The 19,000-nt window shown below is 43.2% G+C and overlaps 1 protein-coding gene and 1 long non-coding RNA gene across 2 annotated transcripts in view; both read right to left on the bottom strand.

The window, feature by feature from the left end:
* LOC115092076 overlaps positions 1–9,614 on the bottom strand; it is a 58,683-nt gene extending 49,069 nt beyond the window's left edge. Inside the window, exon 1 of the long non-coding RNA XR_003856899.1 lies at positions 9,500–9,614. This is a non-coding gene — a long non-coding RNA (uncharacterized LOC115092076). The remainder of the gene's footprint in view (positions 1–9,499) is intronic.
* ATP8A2 (ATPase phospholipid transporting 8A2) overlaps positions 1–19,000 on the bottom strand; it is a 1,219,142-nt gene that overhangs the window by 667,703 nt on the left and 532,439 nt on the right. The gene's annotated exons all lie outside the window — the stretch shown is intronic.

Genomic DNA, 19,000 nt, shown 5'->3' on the forward strand with positions numbered 1-19,000 from the left:
ATTAACTGCTATTAATCAAGTTTACTTAGGGAATAGTCACCGCTATTAATTGCATCAGAAGCATGGGATCTTCTTGGTGTTTGGGTAATTGCCAGGTTCTTGTGGCCTGGTTTGGCCTCTGTTGGAAACAGGATGCTGGGCTTGATGGACCCTTGGTCTGACCCAGTATGGCAATTTCTTATGTTCTTAGATATACAGTATCGGCCTTCTAGTTCACCGGAGGTACCAAAATAGGGTGCCCCAAAGTCGGACAAACAATTCCTTGAAAATATGATGTACCAGCACAGCCACTACCTCCTTAGGTGCATCCACAAATTGGAGGACCTCTAGCATTTTGTGTCTGGAGTACTCCTCCATCAAGAGCTGGAACAAGACTGACTCTGCCATGGCCCACACAAAACCAGCAAATATTAAGTGCTCAGACAGCGCCAAAAGAGATGGCATGGGGGCCGGTGCCAGGAGCGGTTCGATACCCTGCAGTGCTTGGAGCACCGCCATCTGGACCCTGCAGTCCAACTCCTTCTGGAAGTCCAGTGAAGCTAGGATTGATGGAGGAGGAGGAGGAAAAGGCATCACCGGAGCCTCCTCGGAGCCCTGAAGAGGCTCGGTGCCCAGCACCAATACTGGTGAGGAACACCTGGGACTCCCATGTGGCCAGAAGATGAGGCCTCTTTACCACGAGGTCACTTCAGTGGCAGCATGGCGGCTGCCATTGCCTCACTGGTTCCAGAGTCGTGCGCCAATGGTGACCAGTGATGGTGCTTGTGGGACTTTTCGCGATGTTCAGCCTGGTCTTTCCCCAGTGCCAAGAAAGCTGAAGAGCCCGATGTCTTTGAGAGCGTCAACACCGGAGATGACCTATCACTGGCTCCCTCTCTCCCCGGACAAACCCGCAGGGGGCGTGGACAGGCACAACATGTCCAGCGGCTACCCCCAGCCCCTAGGCATTGACGCCTCTGATGCCAGAGTGGATGGAGCAGACTTTTTGGGGCCAAAGAGTTTCTCCATCTTATCCAGCCAGGCACAACGGCTCTTGGGGGGTCATCTGATCACACAATTAACATCCAAGGATGTTGTGTGATATCCCCAGGCAGAGGATGCAAACCTCGTGTGGATCGGTAATTGACATGGTCCGTGGGCACTGGGGGCGCCGTTGAAAACTGGATGACAACATGAAAAAGAGCCAGCAAGCGGTCGATGGCCGGTGGCCACTGAGGAGTGATATGCTGGGAATCGACCACAATGAAAGGTATAAACAAACCTACCATGCCACTGGAGGGATACCAACCAGAGAAGAGGGACCCAATGCTGAAAACACCAGAAAACTGGGTAAGAAAGTTGAAGAAAAAAACACTATAAGAGCAGAGCTCCACCACTGCAAGGCAACTAACACCACGGAAAAAAAGAGACTGAAGGGGGACCCCACGTGGATGCACAGATAGTGGCATGCTGGGCATGCTCAGTGTGCCAGTCAAAGTTTTAGAAACTTTGATAAAAGTTTTCTGTGCCGGGCTCCATCTGATGATGTCACCCATCTGTGAGGACTGCCATCCTACTTGTCCTAGGAGAATGAAGAATCTTTCATAGAAAGTGTTGAAGTTAAAGAAGAAAAGGCCCCACAGATATGCGCCTATTGTGGAGGGAAAGAGAACATTGCCAAAGTTTGTCCCTGTTACGCACTGCAATTTGCAGGATGGACCTATGAACCGCGTCTCTTATTTACGACGATGCCAGTCTAAGGGCACAGCTCGGGACACTGCAGTTTCCTCCTCGAGGCAGGGCACCACCATTACTGTTGCTCCTTATTCGCTGCTAGGCAAGCAAGTGTCCGGCGCCTCTAGCCTTAAAGGACCCGTGACAGGAATGAGCTGTAGAACCCACCAAAGATGTCATTAATTGCAGCCCTGTTTAAGGGCTCCTCAGACTCCACTTGCTTCAGCAACAGGTCCCCTGGCATTCTGTGTGTTCCCAGTGTGTGTTGCTTCTTGTGTCCCTTGTCCTTCCTCTGTTTGTTCCTTCTTGTATTGTCTGTTCTGGCTTCCTCTCTTCTGTGTTCCCTGCTTCCCTTGGACTGACTCCCTGGTTTCTGACCTCTGGCCTGCTTCTCGTCTGTAATATCTGTTTCCTGCCCTGACCACTGGCCTGCTTTTCATCACTGCCATTTGCTGCCTGCCCTGACCCTAGCCTGGACTCTGATGCTGTACTCCTGGGTAGCCCTAGGGACCCACTTAAGACCTGCCGGCCGCCAGACCCCAAGGGCTCAACCTGTGAGCAAGGTGGCTGGTATAGGCGAAGCTCCAGTCAGTCCTACCCAAGGGCTTCTCCACCAGCTGTCAGTGCAAGTTTGGTGGGTTCACACACTAGGTGGCACCAATTATACCACAACAGAAAAGATCCACAACCCAAGGCAGTGTTACAGTCCCTGGCCAGAAGATAAAGATTTGGAGTGCATTTTTTTAAGAAGAATAGGGGCACAATATAGTGAAGCTTCATAGTTGTAACTTCATGGATGTCACTCGTGTGGGACTTAAGGACTTTGTGATTCTAGCTGAGCTGGATGAAATCCTTACCTAAACTCTGTTAGATTAAAGATGTGGAAAAACTAATCTGGAAGGAGCTATCTCAGAGTGGGTGTACCAGTTACAAGAAGAAGGTGACACTAACCTTTATACATGGTGACTAGCAACAGTGTCCATCCAGTCAGGTTTTACTGATGACCTTGGCAGGGCAAGCCAATTTAGAAATGGGTATACTTCCCAAGCTTCCATATCCTGTTGTTCTTGGATGAGATTATCCCCAGTTTAAGACTCTATGGGGCCAGGTCACAGCCAGTTGTGCCAGCACAGACTGTGTAAATACATCTCTTCTGGAAGCACCGCCATGTGACATTGTGAAAGTATACTGCATGGTGTCTGTTGCGTCTGTTGGTCGCAGACGGCTGCGACCGCTCTGCCTCACCTCTCTTTCACCTTTCTCCTCCTCCTTCAGAAGGATGGCTACCTCCGCTGCTGTTTGCCGAACGCCTCGGCGTCTCCGAGCCAGCATGGGCGTCCCGCCATGCTTCTTCCTGAGGCATCCTATGGCGTGGGCGTGCACGCTAGCACGTTCTTAAGCCCGTCATGGTGGGAACCTCGGGGGGTGGCCCCACCGCATGACGTCAGTACCTCCGGGTATTTAAACCTCCGCTCCGCTCCAATTCAATGAGTTAGCAAGGACTTCGGTTTTGCTACTCTGACCGCTTCTAAGCTGCTCGCTTGAATTCCTCACTACCCTCTGGGGTATTTTGCTACCTACTGAAGCTCTGGGTACATGCTCCTTGGGGGCCCCTCGCTTCTACTCACCCTCTGGGGGTATTCTGCCTACCCATCAGGACAGCCGCCCCTCGGGGTCTTGTCTGCTTTATTCCAGGTACCCTCGGTGCTCCTAGGTACTCACTCCTCGAGGGCCTATCCTGCTCTGGGTATCCTGTACCTCAGACTATGGGTCCTTTTATTCACTCGACTACCAAAGGAAGCTTATCATCGCTGCTACCCTGTAAGGATGTGCAGAGGGACACCATACGTAGCATTCGGGATTCGTATTCGTCGGGGGGCAGATACGTACATGCGTTAATTCTTATTCGTTTCCCGGCTAAAATTGAATTAAGTACAATCCCCCACGCTCCTGAACCCCCCCCCCCCCCAAGACTTGCCAAAATTCAATTTTAGCTGGGAAGATTTTTTGGGCTTTTGAGAAGAGTTTTGTTTCCTTTTTGTCAGGAGGAAATTTTGCCACCATTCCTGACTGGGAGAAGGGAATTAGGATTTCACTAGTATGTTGAGTGTGTTATTGCTACCCAAGCCGAGATATTGCAGCAAATTCAGCAGAGAGTACACCTGGAGAGAGACAGAGATTTCCTCCCTGCAGCCTTGGGCCCTAAAAGGTCAACCTTCCCCCCAATTTGGACAATCCATGCCCCAGAACCTTATAGACTTGTGACTATATACAGGGACTTAGCCACCTGGACTGAGTGTGACCCCTGAGCATTTCAATCTGAACCCTGAAATATGGGCTATACATGAATCCATAATCCTGGGCTAGTCTAACCCTCTGTACCCAATAAAATCAATAAACAAAACAACCCTAAAGAAAACAGATCAAGAAATTGCACAATTCAAATGCATATTACCTCATCCAGCAAACAGATAGATGGTCAATTTTAACTACCCATATCGGGACTAGTCTGGGGTACCCTGCACCAACACCACTCACAGACAGTCACTGCATCCCCCCCTGAGAAAAATTTAGCTAAACTCCTTCTGGAAGAAGCAGGCTTCCAGAAGACATCTGAATGTTATTTGGACTCATTCTATGCATAGTCTTAATATGCTGCTTCTTTGATTGTACACTGTATTTTTCTTTCTCCCTGCCTAGTGTGGTATTTGTTTTGTTATTGTATACTAGCTTTACATGCCTGGAAAATATGAATAAATAAAGAATGTTTAAAAAAAAAAAAGAGAGGCCTGAAGAATAACAGAAGTCAGTGGAAGCTAGATAAGATCAGATCACATGATTCCTTATACTACAGTCAAACAATAATCTAGTAGCTGTATTCTGTATCAATTTAAAACCTCATAAGGCCTTCAAGGGAATGCCAACCACAAAGGCGATACCCCTGTTCATTGTAATTTCCTCCTTTAATTGAGTTACTTGTAAACCGGCGTGATGTGCCATACGAACGTCGGTATATTAAAAGTTGTTAAATAAATAAATAAATAAATAAATAAATAAAAATAAATAAATAATCCACTAGGAATAAGACCAGATAATACACAACTGTTTTAATTGTGTACTAGAAAGGAATGGCTTGTAAGAATAAACAAGTCATAATTTGTACCATGCCTTCTTATAGGCCTATGAAATATTTATAACTCTCAAAATAAAGATGATAATCCAAGACTACTCACATGCTTTTCGCCTAGTATTTTATGGGGAGGATAATCCCATCCAAAAAGATATGTAAATCACCTGGGTTAACCCGCTGTCTTACTATTTGCAAGAACTTTGGGCTTTGATACATTCAGCACCAGTCTACTCAGTTTTATCCAGTCCAAGGCTATCTTCAGACATGTATTAACAGTACTGACAGAGTTGGCAAAATTAAGGGGGGAAAAATTGGTAAATCATCTGCATAACAATGTGACTGGAAACCAAATGATCTAACAATGTCCAAAATAGGGCAATGGCAGATGTGGAGCCCTGCATTCTAAAATGCTAGGGCAGGGGTGGCCAACCTGTGGTTCGGGAGCCACGTGTGACTCTTTCATGTACAAAATGTGGTTCTTGCTGTCCTGGCCGCTTGGGAACTGAGCAGCACTGCAGAGTGCAGGAAGGGAGGGACTGGAGATGGAAGCACACATAATCGAATAAAACAGAGAAGAGTCATTCTGCTCTAGCCCCGCTCCCCCTCTTGATCTCACAGTGATGCTGATTGCTGCAGAGACAGAAGAGAGGGGCTGGAGCAGAGGGTTTTTCCCTGTTTAGTCCTGCTTTATTCCTCTCCTCCTCCCCTTCTGCAATCAGCAGCAGTGGATGACAAGTGGGGAAGGAAGGGAGTAAGGCTGGAGTCAACAGGACAGCAAAGAAAAAGTCAGCACCCTGCTCCAACTCTCACCATCTTATCCAACCCCCAGCCCACCTGCTGCCTGGAGCAGAGGGCTCTTCTTTGAGCTGCTGTCTGAAGGGAAGGAACTGGAGTACAAAGCCCCAAGCTTGGCAACTCACTATGCTTCCAAGAATTGAGATTCAGCTGACAGCAAAGGGGAGGAAGGAGAGCTGGAGTCTGTCCAGAATAATTTGTGGCAAGGGGAAGGGGGGTGAATATAGTTAATGAATACTTTGGGGTGCAGAACATGAAATGAATGTTGGGGGAAAAAAAGAGTGGTTTGAATGCTTGAAGGGGAAGTGGTGCAAGAGGAAATGAATGCTTCGGAGAGCAATGACGTGACAAGGGGAATAGCACAAGGAAGAGCTTACACTGTGGGGAAGTTGGGGGGTGTTTGAATAGTGTTTCTCCTCCCATCTCACAGAAAGCAGCAATGCAAAATTGGACTGTCTGGCATCCTATTCCTTCCCGAGGTCCACACTGCCACCTGTTTTGCAACTGGTGTGAGGGGACCACAGCTTGGGTGAGGGAAATGGAGGGAGGGAGAGAGGGCCAGGAGAGGATACTGTATGAGAAGCCATGTGGGGGGAGTGGAGAGGTCATGAGAGCCAGTGATGGGAGTACAAGGGGTTCAAAAGAATGGGGAAAGGCAGTAGAAGGGCGTGAGAAAGCCAGTGGGAGGATGTGTGTGCAAGAAAGTCAGTGATGATCATTGGGGGAAGATGACAACATAGAAATGGTTTCAGGATGGGGCAGAGGTAAGGAGGGTGTGTTTGTGACAGAGCCAAGGGGAAAGAGGATGAGGATGGGTGATTGTCATAGGTTGTGAAAGTGGAAGGAAGGGCAGGAGAGCTAAAGGGGATGAAGGGGAGACAGGGAAGGTGATATGGGCAGGAGAGAGAACGGAATCTAGAGGTGTGATTAGAGTGGAGAAGTGAGAGAGCCACAGATGGTGAATGGATGGGGAAGGAGTTAAGAGATAGATACATGGGGATTAGGGAGGGGCAATGCAAGAGGGGGTGAATATTGGAGAGTTGGTGGGTGTGTGAGAGCCAGAAGTGGTAATGGTGGAGTGTATATGCAAGAGAGCTAGAGAAGACACTGGAGGAGAGGGTCAAGGGGAAGAACGAGAGAGAGAGAGAGAGAGAGAGAGAGAGAGTAAGAGGAGGTGGGAACAGAGAAGATACTAAAGGTGGACAGAGCATGAGGACAGGGGGTGCAGAGTAGCACAAATGATGGGAAGAGAGGATTAATGTTGGAGCCACTGCACCCCTGTCATTGCTATTGTGAGGTGTGGGGAATGTTATGCTGGGTTGCTGAGAGAGAGACTGATAGGGAGAAGAAGGGGGATTGAGAGAGACTGATTGGGACAAGAGAGACAGAGATATTGGGCAGAGCATGGGCAAGAAAAAGAGGGAGATGCTGGTCAGAAATAGGTGGGGACAGGATGTGTGGACTGAGAGAAATGGTGGAGATAGTGAAGGAATTTGAAGGGTTCCTGTAGGAGGAATGAGAGACTGGGGGAAAGGATGAGATTAAGAGAGAGACTGTGGTAGGGACAGGGTGGGAGAACTGAGAGATTGGGAGGACAGAATGTAATTGAGAGAGATGGGCAGGGGAACTGAGAGAGAGAAAATGGTGAGAGAATTGAGACATTGGTAGGTAAAGGGTAGGAGGATTGAAAGACTTGGGGAGATAGGGTGGAGGGATTAAAAGAGACTTGTGGGAGGTTCAAGAGAGAATAGTGGGAACAGGATGAGATTGAGAGACTGGTGTGGACAAGGTTGAGGGATTGAGAAATGGTGACTGGCTTGAGAACAGGATAGGACTGAGAGAGAAAGTGGTAGTAGGGACAGGGTGGGCATATTGAGAGAGAGGGAGAAATACCGTTGGAAGGGGACAGACCCACCTTCCCCCTAACCCCTTGTCTTTTGGAAACTTAAGGCTCTTTGGTATTGTGCATTCTGATTTCATGGCACTTGGTGTGTGAAAGGTTGGCCACCCCTGTGTTAGGCGGACAAGATTGTCCTTTCCACATTACCGACTAGATAGTCAGAAAAAACTTGAATCACTGCACTATCCTGCTGCAACACAGATACCCCATGTTTAAACAATAGAATCTCATGGTCAATAGTGTCAAAGACAGTCGTTATGTCCAGCAGCATTAGCATAAAAGACTTCCCCTCATGTAGACCCAATCTCAGATCATTAACCAAATTAATCAGGGCAATCTTTATGCTAAATCCAACTCAAAATCCAAACTGACAGGAGCTGAGACAGCTGTTATCAGACAGAAATTCCTCAAACTGACCCAGGACTGCTTTTACAATTATTTTAGTGGCGAAAGAGAGATTTGCTACTGGTTAGGAAGTATATGGTAAATACAGCATGTGCAGAGGTATTCATCAGAAAAGTGTATTTTGGGGGGACTATGATTAGAAATGGACAATGACTAGTTAAATGTGCTATGTTCTTGGTTTGATATGAATGTTCCTTTTTCCACTCAATTATTATTTTTTTTTTTTAGAGTGTAAGTTGGTACAAAGAATCCAAATATTATAGTAAAAGATTTTTTGTGTGAATCAATTTAATTTATTGTTGTGGGTTTCACATGTAGCAGAGGTTAACTATCGGTTATTAGATTTGTTCATCCATCATCATACCCTTTCAGTTTTTAGTAGTCACATTCCTGATTGCTATTAAATAGCCTGTATCTGATCCATCTTCAAAAAATGTACCTAATCCCTTTTTGAGCCAGGTTATACTATGTGAAGTGCCTCCACAACATCCTGTAGAAATGAGCTCTATAAGTTAATTATGTGCAGTATGAAAAATTTATTTCTTTTCTTTGTTTCAGACCTGAGTTTCTTCAGTGGATCCCCAAGTTTTCTATTATGAGACACATTTCAAGATTTTGTAAATGTGTATTATATCTCTCCTCAGTTATCTTTTTTATTAACTGAAAAGTCCTAGTGTTTTGAGTTTCTTTTCAAATGGAAGTCATTCTGTATTGCTAATCACCTTTACTGCCCTTCTCTGTACGTGTTCTAGGTGTACTATATTCTTTATGAGATGTAGTGACTAGAATTGGCATGCCATCCAGTTTTACAATGTCATAATGGGATTTTCTGTTTTGTATGAAAATCCTACAATTAGTTTGGGGGGGGGGGGGGGGGGGCGGCAGTCCTCAAGAGCCACAAACAGATCTAGTTTTCAGAATATCTACAATGAATATGCAAAAGATAGATCTGCATTCACTTCCTGCACTGTAGGCAGATATATCTCACACATTTTTATTATGGATATCCTGAAAACCTGACCTGCTTGTGGCACTAGGGAACTGGAGTTGGCCATTCCTGCATTAAACTTTTGACTCCTGCTGCATTTTGAGCTGATATTCTTAGAGAACTATTCACAATGATTCCACAGGCTTGCTCCTAAATAGAAATGGACTCTGACATGTGACTTTATATCTATGTGATTGATTTTTTGAACTGTATAAGCAAGCTAAGTACTAATCCAAATTTTAAATACAAGAGAATGAAGTTTAAAATGCTATGTGAAGATTTTATTGTCAGGATATATAGGAAATGGACATTTTCTCATTTGGACTAGAGTTCAAGCAATTTGTTTAACAGTTTTATTCACCTTAGAATCCAGTTTGGTGCCTACTAGGAATGTGTGGCCCTTACGTCACCACACAGTCCCAGTAAAGGCTTTTTATATAGTTTCTCTCTCTCTCTCTATATATATATATATACACACACAGTTTCTGACTCTGTCTGGTGGGTCTTAGCTGAGAGGAATCAGTAGCTGAATGCTTTGCCTTCTCAATGGTCTGTATTCTGTACTCACAGCAGTGCTGCTCCAGGTTCCTTAAGATGCAGACAAGCAAACTTTCTCTTCTCACTGATCCCAGCCAATATTCCTCCAGGTTTGTAGTTAGCTCCGCATCAGACCACACCAAGGCTCTTCTAGCCTCGGGCAGCCTGCAGGCTGTCGATTAAGCATCCCTAATTGGTCTTGCCCTGCACCTGGCAGAATCCAGAAGGGGCTCTGGACCCACTGCCTTTCCCAGAGCCCCACCCGAGAGACCCAAGACACCGTAGTTGCCTTCTGCCAACTTTTAAAACTATTATGCCTCTTTGGGGCTGTTTTTCTTTCTGTTTTACCAACATTTCTGTGCAGGGTCTACATATCTAGTCACATGCTATTATCAACAATTTCTGTTTGTGTAAGGTTTCTGGAGTTGAGAATAATCGAAGGAAAAAACACTAACATCTGCCTCTTAAATCTTCGGCATGCCAGCAGTACACAAATCAGACCAAGAAAGAATATATATACACTCAGATCTGGGAGTCAGACATAATCTCTTAGGGCTTGCAGCTAGTGTCACGTATTTGCTGGCAAACGATCATAGGAACGGCATATTTGCATACTTGAGTCTGCCTGCACGTGTTTGCCTATTTTGCTTTTTCTCAAAAACTCTCTGTTATTATCCCATAGCTGTAAGTCATTAATCAAAATCTGAAAGTGAATTTTAAAAGCCCGATGCGCGCATTAATTAGAAGATGCGTGAATATGTCGGGCTCATGAGCACCATGCGGATTTTTAAAGCTGCCAAGAAAGGTGCGTACCTCTCCTGAAGCGCACATATTTCGAAAGTTTTCCAAAAGGGGCAGGGCGTGGTCTGAGCAGAGCATGTGCATTTCGAGGGGTGAACCAGAGGTGTGCACGTAAATACATATACGTTCCGGCGTACACGGAGGCCTCCTGCCACATAGCTTTACTTCTGCTATGGATGACGTGTACGTTAAAAAAATAAATAAAATAGGAAGATCTGTGGCGCTTTAAGGATCAGGGATAACTGAGGGAAGGCTATTAAATTAGGGGGGTTTCAAGGACCTATCTCTTGACTGGGTGAACTGGGGATGAACTGGTAAAACTGGGAATAATGTTGGTGTGCGCCCCATTTAAAATCCCCCTTTTATGCGGTGCAACTGGGATTTGTGTGCACATGCGGGCATCCGCTTAAAATTTGGTGCACATGTGTGTGTGTAAGACCAGGCTATTTTATAATATGAGCACATATGCACGCACAAGTTATAAAATAGCCATGACCCTGGGTGCAAGCCGACACACGCCTGATGGTTTCAAAGTTACCGTCACTATGTAATAAAAAAAATCAAAGTGCTCTAAACAATCTCTCTTTCCTAATCATATCCCTACATGGATGGAAGAATCCTAATGAATGCACTCCAGGATCTTAATGAATACTCTGATTATTCTTTCCCATCATTATTATTTTGATGACACACAGTTATTACTGCTAAATATTATAATCCAGTGGTTCTCAACCCAGTCCTCGGATTCTCCCAGACAATCTTGGTTTTCAGAATATCCACAATGCTTGCAAATCTATCTTATGCATATTCATAGTGGATATCCTGAACACCCAACTAGCTGGGTCGATGTCTGAGGACTGCCTTGAGAATCATTTCTATAATCCACATGAAATGTTCTCTTTTAGAACAACTATTTCTTCTAGTAGCTATCAATAAAAGAATGGCAATTTTTGCCTTCAGTTTCAGCTATAACAGAGTGGGAAAGTATGATCTAATATTCCCTTTGGATGGATAATTAAGATGTTCCTTCTCCCTTAAATAATGTTTTTCTTTAAAGGATAATGGACAGATTTTTTAAATTATTTTTTTCTCATTTTTTTCCCAGAATGGAAGAAAATCTTTGATAAATGAGAACTAAAGTGCTGAAAGTCACTACTTTAGGGCATTCTCATAAACAACATATTCAACACTAGTTGGGAATAAAAAAAAACAAACTGCAAAACCAGTTTCATTTTAAAGAACAAGAAAACCTCCTAAAATTCATAATTAAACTGTTTCTATATTATGAGCTATACTGTAGTTACCTATGATTCAGAGAACTGAAAGTTCCGAAAATCCCTCATTGTGTCCTTTATTAGATTATTTGCATTAGATATGTCAGCAAATGGAAAAGAGTGTCAAAAATGGAGATGACATTGCCAAAAGAAAGAATACTGACATAAAGTATTGGAGTGCTGAGAATGAGAATACAGCCGTGAGGGACAGCACTCAAGGAGTGTCTTAGTGCAGAAGAGTAATTAGAGAGGTAATGGTGAAAGCAGGCATGAGTCTATGCTTACAGTGTCTGTATAGTAAAAGAAATATATTTAACAAGAGAAGATTTGACTTGCCACATCTACACTATGAGCAGTCACTGTTCAGTGAATGGAAATCCCATAGAACAACAAACAGTAAAGCGCTAAACATATCAATTGGCTCTTGCAGAACATTCAGTGCTAGAAGATTTTTATACCAACTTGCAAGGAAAGTATGGCTTAGTGACTGCCTGACACACTGGACTGGATTCAGTCCAAGAAGGCAAGAGAAGATTTAGCCTTAAATAGGATCTTTCTGATTTAACAATCACACAAATCAGCGTTTTGGTCTCTAGTCCTCCTTTTTGCAAACTTGTTTTTTTTCTGTTCTGAGCTTCTTTTAAACCATAGTTAACCTTTGCTCAGAAAATATCTTGCTTGGCAAACTGTTCAAAAGGAAAAAGAATAAAATACCCAACATCTGATACTTTGAAATCTCATCCAGCTCAAATATCTGAAACAGCTTAATAAGCAGAGTTTAAATTCTTCCTTACAAACGTTTTAACAATAATCATTCTTAATATGAATGATGATACCTAACCATAACAAAAGGGTCTATTTACTAAGCTGTGAAAATGCATTAATGGACATTAAGCACCCACATCAGTGCTCCTCGCATGTTATCAATAATGCGCATTTCCACATTGCTGATCATGTGGAAAACAAAAAGGCACAATATGAAGCAAAATTAATGAGCAGTATCACATGCAAATGTATGGAAAGGAACTCATTAATAAATATGGCCCAGTTTTGGGTTTTTATTTCATTTTTCCCCAGAAATTTCAGTGTTTATTACAACAAGAACATATACAGAAGAAAATCACTGGAATAAAATTTCTCATTTTTCCAGATAAGTAATAGTGATTAATAAATGATTCTCTTCTGGACTACAATTGATTAATCTTTTGTTTAATATGCATCCTGTTATTCCTTTTTTTCACAAATGTTCAATTGCAACCGTTATGATGGCTTCACCGAACGATGGTATATAAAACTCAACAAATAAATAAATAGTATACTTTGGTGGACAGAAGCCAGTAGAGTAAAAAATAAAAATTATAGCATATTCATATTTTGATAAACTAAACAGAATTTAAGGTGGTATGCTGTAGAACTGAAAAAGACCTCTAAATCAGTGCTTTCCAACCTTTTTTGTGTTGCAGCATACCTAGTAGAGGGTTCATGTCATCGCAGCAAACATTACCTTACCTCCCCCCCCCCCCCCGTCCCCCCACATCTCGACATAATCAACTTCCCTTCCTACTATCCCTCCTCCCCGATATAATCATCATCTTTCCTTCACTCCCTTTGGTGAAACCTTCTTCTTCACCCCTCACCCCTTAGCACAATAATCTCTCTTCTATTACCCTGGCACAATCATCTTTCATACGCATATCGCTTTGGCTGCTGATGAATTTTCGCCCCAGCACACTTCTGATCCCCTTCCCTCATAGCACATACTTCTTGCCTAATACAGTTTTCTCTGTCACGCAGCTGGTAGGAGTTGGGTCAGCACTTCTTACCTGTTGCTGTCGCCTTCTCTGCAGGCAGGTGGCACCAGTGAGTCTTGTAAGACCATGGGGACCCACGGTTCCAGCTCCAAAGGGAAGCCAGAGGGAAGAGGATAACTACTCCACTGCGAACACCCCCCACCCCCATGATGCCTCCTTTTTATCCGGAAACATTTTAGCTGGAGACGTTTTATCCAGCTAGCCGTTTTCTATTGATATCTATCTCACAATGACTTACCCATATATCAAACACAAACAAAACACCAGCTGTCCAGGAACCTTCAGCATCACAATCCTTCATATTAAATACTCCCAAAAACATAGATGAAATCTACCGAAAAAGATATTAAACCACCAATCAACCATCAGATAACAAAAACTGAAAAATCAAAGATGGTACCTTTCAAAACGGCACGTGAGTGCACATTTGCACACATGCATTGGCCCACGCCTAGGGACATGGCTATTTTATAATTTGGACCCGTATCTGCGTGCATGTAATAAAATAGCCTGGTCACATGCACATGTGTGACAAATCTTAAGTGGGCATGCGCATGAGCGCGCAAATCCCACTTCTAACTCATAAGTTGGGAGATTTTTAAAAGGGTGTACGCCCACACCATTCCCAGCTTACCATTTTGTCCACCAGTTTGCCCAGTTAACAGCTAGGTCCTCCAACCCTCCCTGGTTTGATAGCCTACACTCCCCCCAGTTACCCTAGACCCTTTAAACCCTTCAGAAATGGCTCAATCCTTTTATTTAATGACTTACATGTCACCCATATCAGAAGTAAAGTTACTTAGCAGGGTGCCTCGAACGTGCGCCGGGGCACATAAGTATTTATGCATGCATCTTTTGGCCAGGCCCTGAAATGCCCAGGCCCCACCCAGACCAAGCCCATACCATGCCCCTTTTCAGAAATTATTGAGATGTTTGTGTGAATTTACGTGTGAATTTGGGCACTGTGTAAAATATGGTTGGCACACACATGCCCAACTTAGTCGCTCATCCCCCGACTGATGCGCGCGCTGGGCTTTTAAAATTCAAAAGCAACTCTCAAAGAGGAATGACAAAAAAACAACCAGTGGTGAGCACTGCAAAGATTCAAACCAATCTTCAACAAAAACGCCGACCACTCAATGCTCATTTAAATACATTCCCAACAAAGTCATCAACCAATTAAAATACAACATCCAAATAAACTAACCAATCAAAACTCTCACACTCCAGAAGAAAAACTAAAGAACCAAACAGTCCTCCTTAACCACATGCTATCACAAAAAAGCCCCCCACTCAATTTTAATATTTAAACTTCCATACATAGGAAGCCCACTGATTGTAATTCTCTTTTACTTTTTGACAGTTGTCATCTGCGAAAGATGGAAAACATACTGATCAGCCAATTTTTTCAGCTGAGGTAGGTGTGTTCTATACTGTCTATAGAAAACTCCATCAGACTATCTTAAGGGACTGGGCATACCTGTCTCACTCGCTCTGCCTTAAGATCCAGACCCACAGGGAATCCTGGGTGAAGGGAGGAGCCCTCATCAAAGTTTAAGAACTCAGAGCTTGGAATGGTTAAACAGGCCCCAGGGAGCAGGCAGAGACTCACCCTTTGCTAAGACCTGCTACATTTAAGGATTGTGAGTTACCTGAAGTTAAGGTGAGCTGCACTGTTTGTTCTTGGTTTGTGTACTGAACAGCCAGAATCTGCTCCTTATTTCTCTTGGCTGATTCCACAACACCAATTGGCCATGTTACCACAAGGCAGTTGTGATGTTTGAATCTCTCTTGGCATGGGAATATCCTTATAGAGTTAAGAAAAAAGCTTACAAAAGTGCAGTTTTGTGATCAAGTTTTATTGCTACAGAAAAAAAGATCATTGACTTAAGATAGGATGGGTACTTCTGTATACTCCTTTTACTCAAAATGTGACTTGGATTATTAAATCCCACTGACCATTTTTGAATGAATTTCCTTTGTTTTCAAAACCTCTATTATTTGCCTATAAATGGGCTAGAAATTTATGTTGATAGTTTAGTTTCTTCTTTTTTTTAATCATTGGATTAGAGGCAGAGTGATTTGGAAGGAGGGCATTGACCATGTGGCATCTATAGTATATGGGCTTTGTCATTTGCACTTACAAAGGTGAATTTTAAAAGCCCAACGTGTGCATTAATTAGGGGATGTGCGACTATGTTGTGCTTGCATGCATCGAGCAAATTGTAAAATATGCTGAGATATGCGCTTATCTCCCGCAGCACGCACATCTCAGAAGTTTTCAAAAAGGGCAGGGTATGGGCATGGTCTGGGGAGGCAGTGGGTGTTTCAGGACGTAAACCTGAGATGTGCGCGTAAATACTTACATGATCCAGCACATGCCAAGGCCCCCTGCCACCTAACTTTCCTTCAGCTATGGATGATGTGTAAGTTAAAATATAAAGAAAAATAGGCAGATATGTGGTGTTTTAAGGATTGGAATTAACTAGGGGGAGTGAAGGCTATTAAAACAGGGGGGTTTGGAAGACCTATCTCTTAACTGGGTGAACTGGGGATGAACTGGTAAAACTGGAAATTACTTTGACATGCGCCCCTTTTACAATCCCCGATTTACACGGTAGAAATGGCATTTGCACGCGCCCACTTAAAATTTGGTGCACATTTGCACATGGCCAGGCTATTTTATAACACGCGTGCAAGTTATAAAATAGCTGCATCCCTGGGCACAGGCTGACAAATGTATGTATATGTGCGCCCGCGTGTCGGTTTCAAAGTTACTATCATTGAGTTTTCACATCCTGTTATCACTAAGCAGTATTCTTTGAGATCTTAACAACTTGTTTGTCATAAAATGTGATTATGTGCCCTTATGGGCTTATATATGTTGGGGAAAATGACACAAACCTTAAAGTTCGTATCACTGAGTATCATCATACCAAGGCACCTTTGGTATAGCACTGGTTCGAGATGCGTCTTTCTCCCCAGGATTTGCGTTTCTATGGTTTACAGCAGCTACCTTTCTATCCTTCTGTAGTAGGTATTCCTAGGCAGCTGCTGTGTTTAGAGCAGAAATTGACTTATCATTTAGATTCTGTTATTCCCCGAGGTTTAAATATTAAAATTGAATGGGGGACTTTTTTGTGACATCAACATGTGGTTACAGAGGACTGTTTGGTTCGTTGGTTTCTTTTCCGGAGTGCGAGTGTTTTGATTGGTTAGTTTATTTAGGTGTTGTATTTTGATTGGTTGATGACTCTGTATAGAAGGTATTTGAATGAGGATTTGGCGGTCGGTGTTTTTAATCGAATGTTGGTTTGAATGTATACTGTACTCGCTGCCAGCTGATTTGTAGCATTCCTGTTTGGAAACTGCTATGTGGTAAGATAGCTTTGATTCTTTTATTTTTTTGGTTGATTGGTGGTTTAATATACTGGTCAATTTTCAAAGGCTTGCGCACGGCAAAATCGAGAGATCTGCGCATGACTCGAACGCTCACCGGTTACGCAGATTTTAAAAGGGCTGCGGCCATGCATGTATCTCCCAGTACGCAGATAAAAAAAGTTTTTTTGAAAAAGGGGCAGGCATGGGCATGATGTGAGCATGGCATGGGCAGCCCAGCAGTGCACCATGAAGTCAGTTACACGCACAAGCGTGCAAGGTTCCCCTACTGCGTAACTTTACTAATTCTATGGATGGCGGGTAAGTCATGAAACAATAAAAACGAAGCTAATCAGTGGGGTTATAAGACTCTGGGCTAATAGGGTAAAAGGGAGGCAAGTTAGGTAGAGTGTTTAAGAAGTTCTCTCCTTTACTGGGGCAAACTGGGAAGGAACTGGGAAAAAAGCCTAATGCGTTGCCGCACATACCTACTAAAATTCCCCCCACTTACACACTTGAGATGGCATTCATGCACATATGCTTGCATCAATATAAAATCGTGCGTGCAGCTGATTTTATAACACACACACTTATACGTGTCCATGTGCATGCACTGGCAAACATGTGCACACGCGTGTGGGTCTTAAACTTTACTTCATAGTGTTTTGCTTTTTCAGAAGATTTCATATATGTGTTCGGGAGTATTTGACTAGATGTACAGGGGATTGTGATGCTGTAGGTTCCTGGACTGCTGGTATTTTGTTTATATTTGATATTTACTCTGCGAGATTGGATGATCCAGCAGTAAGCAACAATGTTAAGATTTCCTCCTGAAGCAGGAATATCCCAAAACATCAGCTGATGTTGGGATTGTGTGTTTATAACCTTTATTTTCAACTATTGATATTTGCTTGATATGGTGGGAAACTGTAAAAAAATTATTTGATTAATTTGGAGGATGTTTGGACAGTTTATTTGCATAAGAAAACACTAAAAAGAATACTCAACACTGAGGATCAGTTTAGTATAATTGGTCTGGAGCGGTGGGTGATTGAGAGGTCCAGGCAGTCTCTGTGTCTTTTGGGTCACATAAGAGATCTAGCACTATTCCCATCTTGCTAACACCTATTCTTAGGGTTTTTATGAATTTTGCTTTGTTTTAGGGTTGAGCTGTCTCTCCTTTTTGGTTATTTGATACGTGGGTAAGTCCTTGTGTTTAATTTATTTGGAATTTAGTTTTTTTGCGTGTTTCTCAACATTTTTTGTTTTCTTCTAGTATACCCCTGAGGCAGCCTTTTGCATGAGGCAAAATATAGGGAGCATTTAATATGAAGCATTATGATTATGAAAGTGTTCAATATGATGGGGACTGATAACAGAGTAAACTTGTGCATGCCTTTGTATCACTGAAAGACACGTGTGTATCGTATTGAAAATCTGTGACACTACAGTGGTGGGGAATTGAAGAGATTTTGTGGCACTAGTGGTTTTGTATTTAGCACTTGAGAAAACTAGTTGTGCTTCTTTTTAGAGTGTATTTGTACAGTGCTGCAATACTCGCGTTTTTTATTTTCATTTTCTTTTATATATTTCTTTAAACTCCTCAATTAAAAGTTGTTTGTATTATATAATTGTGGATTTTTTTTAAGTATTTAGTGACATTGGTTTGTATATTTACCCTTTATATCTGTTTAATTGTACTTCAGGTGGGTTTGTTTCAGTTTAGCTAATTCTATTGATTCCAACACATTCTGGAGTCCATTTTCAAACTGTCCACATTGGAACAAAGCATGTATACATTTTACCTGTGTGTTTTGAACCAATTTTTAAAAGCAAAAGTGCACATGAACTTTCTCTTTGAAACTTGCCATTTAAAACTGGAAAAATATGCATAAGATTTGAAAATGCTATGATGGGGTGTTGGCTGTTGCCAGCCGGGGAGTGGACCCTAGGCTGAGGCGAGATTAGCACTACCTGCGAGAATGATTCGCAGGTCCTAGCCTTTGGTAGGCGGAACTGGGAATGCAGGAACCGGAAAGGCCCTCACCTGAAAGGATGGTGTCCAAACACATCCGAGGTCAGGGGCGAGCTGTGGACAGGCAAAGTCCGGGTGCAATGCAAGGTTGGAGACAGGCAGTAGGCAGGCAGAGTCCAGGGGCAATACGAGGTCAGAGAAAGGCAGCAGGCAGGCAGAGTCCAAGGGCAATCCAAGATCAGGACACAGAAAGGAAGCAGAAGACAGCACAGCAGCAGCTACTCGCAGAGGAG

This window comes from Rhinatrema bivittatum, chromosome 5 (genome assembly GCF_901001135.1).
Source record: "Rhinatrema bivittatum chromosome 5, aRhiBiv1.1, whole genome shotgun sequence".
NCBI classification, from domain to species: Eukaryota; Metazoa; Chordata; class Amphibia; order Gymnophiona; family Rhinatrematidae; genus Rhinatrema; species Rhinatrema bivittatum.